Source organism: Myotis lucifugus, unplaced genomic scaffold, assembly GCF_000147115.1.
Source record: "Myotis lucifugus unplaced genomic scaffold, Myoluc2.0 scaffold_343, whole genome shotgun sequence".
In the NCBI taxonomy this organism is placed as follows: domain Eukaryota; kingdom Metazoa; phylum Chordata; class Mammalia; order Chiroptera; family Vespertilionidae; genus Myotis; species Myotis lucifugus.
Window position 1 is genome coordinate 898,673 of NW_005871391.1, and position 9,611 is coordinate 908,283.

General features: G+C 46.0%; 1 non-coding gene across 1 annotated transcript; it reads right to left on the minus strand.

Moving 5' to 3' along the window:
• Positions 1-8,862: 8,862 nt before the first annotated feature.
• LOC111828370 lies at positions 8,863-8,966 on the minus strand. Its single transcript, XR_002832218.1, has one exon. It is a non-coding gene; the product is annotated as a U6 spliceosomal RNA (small nuclear RNA).
• Positions 8,967-9,611: the final 645 nt, after the last annotated feature.

Consider the following 9,611-nt stretch of genomic DNA (forward strand, 5'->3'; position numbering starts at 1 on the left):
ATTACAACAGCTGCAGACCAAAGTGGGGAACAATAATAGGTAGTAGCACTTGGTCCCCCAATTTTTCCTTTGCCCTCCAGGCCCTCCATTACAGTTAAGTCTCCAGGCAGTAGCTACAGTGATTCTTTTACAATGTAAGCCAAGCCCTAGCCAGTTTTGCTCAGTGGATAGAGCATTGGCCTGCGGACTAAAGGGTCCCAGGTTCGACTCTGGGAGTCGAAGGCACATGCCTGGGTTGTGGGCTCGATCCCCAGTGGGGAGTGTGCAGGAGGTATCCAATCAATGATTCTCATCACTGATGTTTTGATCTCTCTCTCCCTTCCTCTCTGAAATCAATAAAAAAATATATTAAAAAAATGTAAGCCCAGCCCTGGCCAGTGTTGCTAAGTGGTTAGAGTGTCAGCCTGCACACCGAAGGGTCACAAGTTCTATTCCCAATCAAGGGCTTCAAAGGCACATACCTGGGTTGCAGGTTCGATCCCTGGCCCCAGTTGGAGAATGTGTGGGAGGCAACCAATTGATGTATGTCTCTCACATTGATGTCTCTCTCTGATGTCTCTCTCTCTCTCTCTCTCTCTCTCTCTCTCTCTCTCTCTCTCTAAACATCAATGGAAAAAATAATCTCTGGTGAGGATTAACAAAAACTAATAAAAATAAGAAATAAATGTAAGTTGGGTCATGCTGCCTCTCTGCTGGAGCACCTCCACCTGCTTTCCATCTCAGAGTAGAAGCCTTTGCCCCACTCACTCCGCTCCTGACACTGACAGCCTCCATCTTCCTCAACACACCAGAGAATGTCCATTCTCTTCTGTGTTCTTATTAATAGAACCCTGGCATTGGATAGTACAGATGCCCTAACACTTATGGGTGCACATGTGATCTAATTATGGCTGCTTAGGTAGAAACAGAAGCTGCAAGGTGAAGCTTAAAGCAGAACCAAATTATTTCTGATGAAGCAACAGGCTGAGTTGTGCCTCTGGCCCTCTGGCCTTCACCTCACCACCCATCATCCTTCTTCCATCTTGGAACGTGCACAGTGCCTGGGAATGCAGCCGCTGTCGCTATGGTACAGAAGCCTTACGCTAGGGATGGCGGGTCAGGGACAACAGGTGGGGCTTGTATCCTTGTGACACTGAGCTCTATAATAGCTGTGGGCTGCTTCCTGTACACCACTTGTTACTGCAAACAGATAAGCCAACCTTGTTGGCATTTCTGTTACTGGCAGACAAATCCAATAAAAATGCAAATAACATATATATATTTTTTTTACTATATACAATAAAGTATCACAAGTATCATGATTCTAAGCTTTTGGGAAATATTTACAAAAATTGTTGAATTATCCTCATTTTCTTCCCGGTAGTTAAATGGTATATAATAAATGCCCCTAATTTTTTGTCCACAACCCAGTGGGTCTTGTATTTTGTACCTGCTTTCTCCCTGGACTGGTAGCTTTTAGGAGCAAGACATTGTTCTAATCCATTGCTGATGGCACCCAGTGTTTGACACACAGTGCATGGACCTAGGAGCTTCATGTGCGTGCGATTTTGACTTTCTCCACTGTGCGGTTGGCACTCTCTCTGTCCCATGGCTAAGTGGATTGGTTGGGATCTCTGAGTGGTCGGTGGCTCCTGCAAAATTCTGAGTGGAGAGACCCTTGGCTATGAGGAGAGATGGAGGAGGACCAACTTCGAATGTTCTTTGCCAAAGGTCAGGGCATTGCTTCTTCTCTGAATTGCTCTAATGTGAAATAACAACTTCCCTTAATTTGGGACAGATAAGAATAATTTTGGGCAGATAAGATAAGAGCTCGGGGGAGCTGGGACTGCCCACTGGCTTGGCAGTGATGTTGCTACAAAATGATTATCTAAGACATTTTTTCCTGTCTAGTTGAGTTATTTTTGAAAACCTAGAATGACCCGATTTAAAAACAATAGATGGAGAAGTCCTGGCCCTGCCGAGCCTTAGAGCCCACAATGGGAGCCTCAGCTGTCACTTGCGAAGCTATCCAGACAGCCCCGCATCTGGTAGCTACAATGGCTCACCACCTCTTTGTGTGCTTTTGGGGTTAATTGATTATATGATGGAAATTTTAGAAAGAAGGAAGTTGTGCAGGGGGATGAAGACTTTGTGGAGGAACCAAAGAGCAAAGCAGGTCACACTACCTGCCAGATTAGTGTTTCTCACGGGGGGGATGTACCTTAAGCAAAAAATTGGTGAAATTAATTAGGCTAATATCTGACAAACCCAAATAAGCTGCAATACATTCCCGAGAGGCACAAGTTCCCCTTGCCTCCTCCTGGTCCCCAGCAGGGCCTGGGGAGAACAGCGCACCCCAACCCTTTCCTCTGCTCTGAGATGCTCGTTACAAAGCTGGAGAAGGAAACGCACCACCACCGACTCCGCCTCTCCTTGTGTGGGCACTGAGCCCCCACTGCGGGGAGTCAGCACCCTGGACCATGTGGTGTCCATCCTGCTCACATCAGAGGACAGGCGTTCTGCTCAGAGTCTCAGGGTCACCAGACTTGACCTACCAGCCGGGGGTGAAGGGTGGGGCCTCAAATGACTTGGTTGGGAAGGCAGGGTTGACAGGAAGGAAGGAAAGAGGAGGGAGAGCACCCTTACCCGATGACCACGGGCTCCCCAAAGGGCCCTGTGCCCTTCTCCCACCATTTTCAAATATTCAAAATATATTTAAGAATTTTATGTGATGTTGAAAAACTGCAGACATTTCGGCAACAAAACCTAGAAAAATGAAAACTGTAGATGGAGCGGTAATCTAAATTAATCCTAGTGTGATAGAAGAGGAAAATTTTGGGGCCGCATTTTCTCCCTTTCATGTTGTTGGACTTAAATTGATGGAAATGTATTTCTTTACCGCAATTGAAGTATCAATAAAAGCTTGCTCCAATCAAAATGCATTCAAAAGCTCGTTTACTCTACCGTGGGAAGAGAGCCGTATCTCTGACTGGTGCCTGTATGGGAAGCACTTGGAGCCCCACACATCCATGGTTGCTGGTTGCTCGGTTGCCATGGACACTTCCCACCTCGCTTCTGAGATAACACTCAGAGGGAGGAATGATCTGAGGGGAGACACTGGTGGTGGTGGGGAGACAGGGGCACACCAGGTGGAAACCCAGAGGGTGGTCATGGTCGGTAGAACCCAGGCCCAGGCGAGTGGGCGCTGACTTCTTTGAGACACAAGTTGCAGCGGTGCTAAAGCAACCCTCACTCCATCAATTACGTGTGTTTGTACCTGTCCTGCGAGCAGGTTCCAGGCTGGGCACCGGGAGGCGTCTGCCTCCAAGGCTCGCCCTCCCAGCAGGGAGCGGAAGTGGAGCTGATGCCAAATTTGTGCCTGCAGCAGGGAAGTGTCCCTGCGTCAGTGATGGCATTGCTGCCGTTTCCCTTTGGAAAGGGTCTCTCCGGAGGAGGCTTACCGCTCCTTTTTGAAAAGAAGCAGCCGAGAGGGACACAGGCTTCGCCCCACCCCAGCTCTGGTGACAGTGGATTGCTCCAGGAGCGCCCCACGGGCAGGCAGTGGCACTGACAGGGCCGGGGCTCAGGCCCTGGGCCGCAGGTCTGCAAAGGGCAGCACCAGGAGGGGGATGGAATTCCAGTCAACTGAGCATCCTCTCTGTAGACAAGAGAAAAATCCCTGCAAAATTGAGCAAAGGGCAGATGACCTCAATGAAGCTGCTAAAATAATGAGTATTTTTCAGGCACCTTAGCTTAGCCCCCTTAGCTTATTGTATCATGCAAAACGTTGTTTCTTTTTATTTCGAATCTCTAATAGCACTAGTGTAATATTCTGTACAATAATTCTGATGAATGGGCTTATTTTTGCCAAAAATCATTGGCCCATGAGAGCATCTGTTTAGGATTAGAGAAGGGCCAGATTTTCATATGCTATTGACACACGTCAGTGATGAAGCCCAATGTGAAAGGAGCATTCATGAAGTTCCCACACAACCTGAAAAGCTGTTTTGGGTTCTTCCCAGGTTCCACCTCTTCCTCCATGACATCGGAGTTCTGTGTAGGTTGCTGTACCCATAATTGCATGTATGCATGTATCTCCAAACAACATGTTTAGATTCTGCAGATACTGCCTTTCTTCAGGAGCATGCACACAGCGGCTAAAAATAATCGTTTTGGAATCAAACTGATCGTGTTGAACTCCCAGGTGAACCATTTGCCAGCCATGTGGACTTAGACACGTTCCTTGCTCTCTGAAAATCAGTTTCTTCACCTACAAACGGGGGTGATCCTCCCACATCTCCTTCTAAGGCTGCCCTGAGGCTTTCGTGGAAGGAGAAATGTTAAAGACCTGGTATATTCCTGGCCCGTGATTGATACTCACACTGTTTCCTCTTCCCGTCCTTCTGCCTCTGATGTCCCTGGGAACTCCTGCAAAGCTCTCTCACACTTCACCCCGCACTACTGGCACCTTCTCCAGGTCATCGGGCCTTAAAACAACAGAAATCGGGAAACCCGTGGAATGACAGGAGCGCCAGACTGTATCCACAGCTCTTAATCTCTCCTCACAGGGAAGACAAACGAGCGGGCAGCGGACAGTTGGTGCCATTACCAGATCGTTAATTACCAGCTTGCCCAGCCTTGGCAGGAGATCGTCCGTCATTGTCAGACGAGTGGAGAACGGCAGAACCTCCTAACCGCCTCCTAACCGCTCTCCCGCTTTCGGCACCAGCGTGGCAGCTGTGAGCGTCCCTGGCAGAGCTTTCTCTCCCACGGTGCCTTATCAAGATAAGTGACCCGGGAGGTTGCCGCCATGTGATCTGCTAAATGCAAGAGCCCTGAACTTGAAGGGGTCTGGGGCCAAAGGCTTTCCGGGCCGGAGAGCAAGACTGGAAACCCAGAAAGATAAACGAAGACCTCTGGAACAAGATGAGATGAGTCAACTATTTGCTTTGCGCACAGACATGATGTTCTAGGACAATCAGCTTCAGCTGCCAAGGTAGCCCTTTTGCAGTTCACAAAGAACCTTTCCAGGCTCCCAGGGTGAGCTCAGCGCTCAGGGTTGTGGGTTTCAAAGCAAAGCGGTGGAGCAGCTGCTGAGCGCCTTGCACAGAGGAGGAAACAGAGGCCCGGAAAGCAATAGTTATTGTCCCTAGTAAGATATCCAGTAAGAGGGCGATTTGGATTCCAAACCAACATGCGTTTGATTCCAAAGCTCAGGCCTGCTCTATGACAGCACCCTGTGTCCCGCATGGGGCACAGCTCGCCATGAGCAGGACAGCACTGGCCGATAGGTCTCAATCGCTGATCGCTCACTGCCTTTAGACACTGAGGGCTTCGTGTGCAGCGTTGTCTCTAATCTTAAGAAGCCCATTCATTCTCTCTGGTTGCAATGATTTCAGATTGGCCAAGGCCAACAAGCAATGACACCTCTGTCGCTGGAGGTGAGAGGGGAGGCCACGTGTTCCCCTGTGCCAGGAAGCCAGAGAGACTGTCTCAGGCTATTCCTTGAGGCAGGAGACTTTCAGGAAAAGGAGAGCTAAGAGTTCTAACAGGAGTGAGAAGGAGGCTTAGCAGAAAGGAACAGGGAAAGGCATTTACATGGAATCTCCAATTTAATTTGATAAATGTGGGTCATACGATGTCAAGAAAACACTCAGAAGCCATTGCTTTGAGCCATCAAGACTTGGCTGGACGTAAAGGAGACTCTACATGGAGATGAGTGATCGGGTGAGTGGGTTTCCATGCCCCAAAGAGCAGCCCATGAAAACTGCAGTGCCAGGCCTGGGTGGGGTTGGAGGCAGCATGGTCACCAAGGCTACAGTTGAGGTGTTTCCCCAACAGAAGAACTAGGGTTGTAGGGCACTCTTGGTTTTGCCAATCTTTGTGCTGAGGACGAGGGGCACATAAACAATATTTAGAAAATATCTGAAATTACCTTAAACTTAAAACGAAAATTATCGCCACACAACCATATGTGATTCTTATTCTCTGATAGAATTAATAACACATTTATAAATATCTGTGAAGAGTAGACATTTTGATTAGGGAAACCGAAGTTAAGCATTAAGCTACAGCTTTTTTTCTTGTTTCACTTATACCCCTGTCCTCTATCCCTGCTTTAATGTCCCCCAAAGTTATCTAAAAGAAAATCCAAATATTATACCATTTCATTAATAAATGCTTAACTATGTATATCTAAGAGAAATGAACTATTTAAAAAACATAAGCATTTTATCATTATCACACTAGAGATATGAAAAATAATTACGTAATGTTATCTAATATCCAGTCAATGCTTACATCTCTTTGCTTCTTTTTACAGTTAAAAAAGGAAATAAAACAATGTGCTCCATATCTGTACCTGTTTTTTTCTCAGCCAAAAGTTTTCCCTCTTTCCCCCACCCCCCTTGTTATTTATTTGATGAGACATTTGTTCTGTAGAATTTTCCACATTCTGGAGTTGCTGACTCTGTGCTGTTGTTTCTCTATTATATTTTGTATAAGTTGATAATTAGATCTAAAGGCTTGATTAGAATTGGATTTTCTTTGTAAAACTATCCACCAGTTGGTGCCATATTTTCTGTTGCATCCACCAGGAGCATGGAAGGCTGGAGTCTTTCCTTTTGGGATCTGAAGTTCATCAGTGAGCTCAGGTGATGTCAGTTTGAACCAGTCAGTAAGACATTTCTTTCTTTTCTTTTTTTTAAAATTAAATCTTTATTGTTCAGATTATTACATTAGTTACTCTTTTTTCCCACCATAACTCCCCTCCACCCAGTTCCCACCCCACCCACCGCCCTCACTCCCCACCCACTGTCCTAATCCATAGGTGCACGATTATTGTCCAATCTCTTCCCTCACCCCCCACATTCCTCCCCCCCCCGAGAATAGTCAGTCCATTCCCTTTCTATGTCCCTGATTCTATTATAATCACCAGTTCATACTGTTCATCAGATTATTTATTCACTTGATTTTTAGATTCACTTGTTGATAGATGTGTATTTGTTGTTCATAATTTGTATCTTTACCTTTTTCTTCTTCTTCCTCTTCTTAAAGGATACCTTTCAGCATTTCATATAATACTGGTTTGGTGGTGATGAACTCCTTTAGCTTTTTCTTATCTGTGAAGCTCTTTATCTGGCCTTCACTTCTGAATGATAGCTTTGCTGGATAAAGTAGTCTTGGTTGTAGGTTCTTGGTATTCATCACTTTGAATATTTCTTGCCACTCCCTTCTGGCCTGCAAAGTTTCTGTTGAGAAATCAGCTGACAGTCGTATGGGTACTCCCTTGTAGGTAACTGATTTTCTTTCTCTTGCTGCTTTTAGGATTCTCTCTTTGTCTTTTGCTCTTGGCATTTTAATTATGATGTGTCTTGGTGTGGTCCTCTTTGGATTCCTTTTGTTTGGGGTTCTCTGCACTTCCTGGACTTGGAAGTCTATTTCTTTCACCAGGTAGGGGAAGTTTTCTGTCATTATTTCTCCAAATAGGTTTTCAATATCTTGCCCTCTCTCTTCTTCTGGCACCCCTATAATTCGGATGTTGGTACGCTTGAAGCTGTCCCAGAGGCTCCTTACACTATCTTCGTATTTTTGGATTCTTTTTTCATTTTGCTTTTCCGGTTGGGTGTTTTTTGCTTCTTCGTATTTCAAATCTTTGACTTGATTCTTGCGATCCTCTGGTTTGCTGTTGGGAGTCTGTATAATATTCTTTATTTCAGTCAGTGTATGCTTAATTTCTAGTTGGTTCTTTATCACAACATCGAGGGTTTCACCAGTCTTCTTGAAGAACTCACTACATTTATCGGTGGTCTCACCAGTCTTCTTGAAGATCTCACTACATTTATCTGCGGCTTCTAGACAGTTCTTTAAAGACCTTAAAAGTGTGGTTTTGAACTCTATATCCAGCAGTTTGCTTTCCTCCAATTCTGTCATTTGTGTCCTGTTTCTTTGTCTCGGCATTTTTTATGCTTCACTGTGTCGATAGAGTGCCTTTCTGTGCTAAGTGTCCCAATTACCTGAGGTAGACACTCTTGGTGCACCCCCTTGTGGGCTTTGTGCACAGTCTTGTTGTAATTAAGCCTTGATTGTTGTAGTTATCACTGGGAGGAATTGACCTCCAGGCCAATTGGCTGTGAGAATCAGCTGTGTCGGCAGTGGGAGAACTTCTGTGCTGGAGACACCCCTCTGGGGCTAGACTTGCTTCAATGGGGCTTTGGTGCTCACTGAGTCTGCCCCCTGACTGTGTCTTTTATGGTCCCATGGAGCTGCAAACTGGATGGTCCCATTCTGACCTCTCGGCTTCCTGGCTCCTGGATCTCTAGGGAGGTGCTAATCTAGCCTTTGCCTGAGGCTATCCAGCAAAAGTCTCCCTGCAGGGCTTGGGCAGGGCGGGTCCCACGGGATCAACAGGGTGGGGATAGCAATTATGGCTGCTCTCAATCTTGCCCTCAGAGACTCTGCTTCTCAGTGTCCCATTAATCGCTGCAAGCCCCTCGGAGAGAAAGCTGCCCTCGGGTTCTGACTGATGCCAGACAGTCCCGCTTCTCCTGTATGAGTCTGGGTCCCTAGAGACTCGCCCGAACTGGAGCGCAGAGCCTGAGACTCCCTCCCGATTGAAAACGACAACCGTGCCCTCAGCCGCCAGCCTGCTCCGCACACACCTCTGCACCTTAGTATTTCACCTCCTCACTGCGCCTCCTCTGATTTTCGGTATGCTTTTCTCTTTCCTTCTAGTTGTAGAATTTCCATTCAGCCAGCCTTCCTGTGGTTCTGGATGATGTCCTTTCCGTCTTTTAGTTGTATTTTTGAAGTGGTTGTGGGAGGCAGCAATCTCCGGTGTTTACCTATGCCGCCATCTTGGTTTCTCCCCTCTTTTCTTTTTTAAAAGATATGGAACGCTTCATGAATTTGTGTGTCATTCTTGCTCTGGGGCCATGCTAATCTCTGTATCATTCCAGTTTTAGTACATGTGCTGCTGAAGTGAGCACAGTAAGACATTTCTTGTCAATGGATTTGGAAGCTATTGATGATCATTGTTAGGGTTACTATTTCATTAGGGTTGCAAAACGGTATTCTAGCACAATAATTCTGCCTGTATTTATTGATTGGAATTATTCTATAAATAAGAACTTTAGGTCATCAATGAGTTGGTCTCCCCAAAAGATAGGTTGTACAGGAAAGTCCAGATAAATACCATTCTTCCAGTTTATGTACCAATTTTCAGAATAATACTAATTTGGTATTCTAGCAATTGCCAACATAACCAATGCAGTTATCATTATAGATTCAAGATTTTAACTTCTTTGACGTAGTTTAACTCATTGCTCTTTAAAAAAATTGTTTAAAATAAATTTTTATTGATTTCAGAGGAAGGGAGAGATAGAAACATCAATGATGAGAGAGAAGCATTGATTGGTTGCCTCCTGCATGCCCCCCACTGGGGATCGAGCCTGCAACCCAGGCATGTGTCCTTGACAGGAATCGAACCTGTGCTCGCCAGCGGTGAGCCTTGTGGGAGTGCACTGACCACCAGGGGACAGCTGCTGCATTGAACATCTGCCCCCTCGTGGTCAGTGTGTGTCATAGCGACTGGTCATTCCATCGTTCAGTTGATTTGCATATTAGCCTTTTAT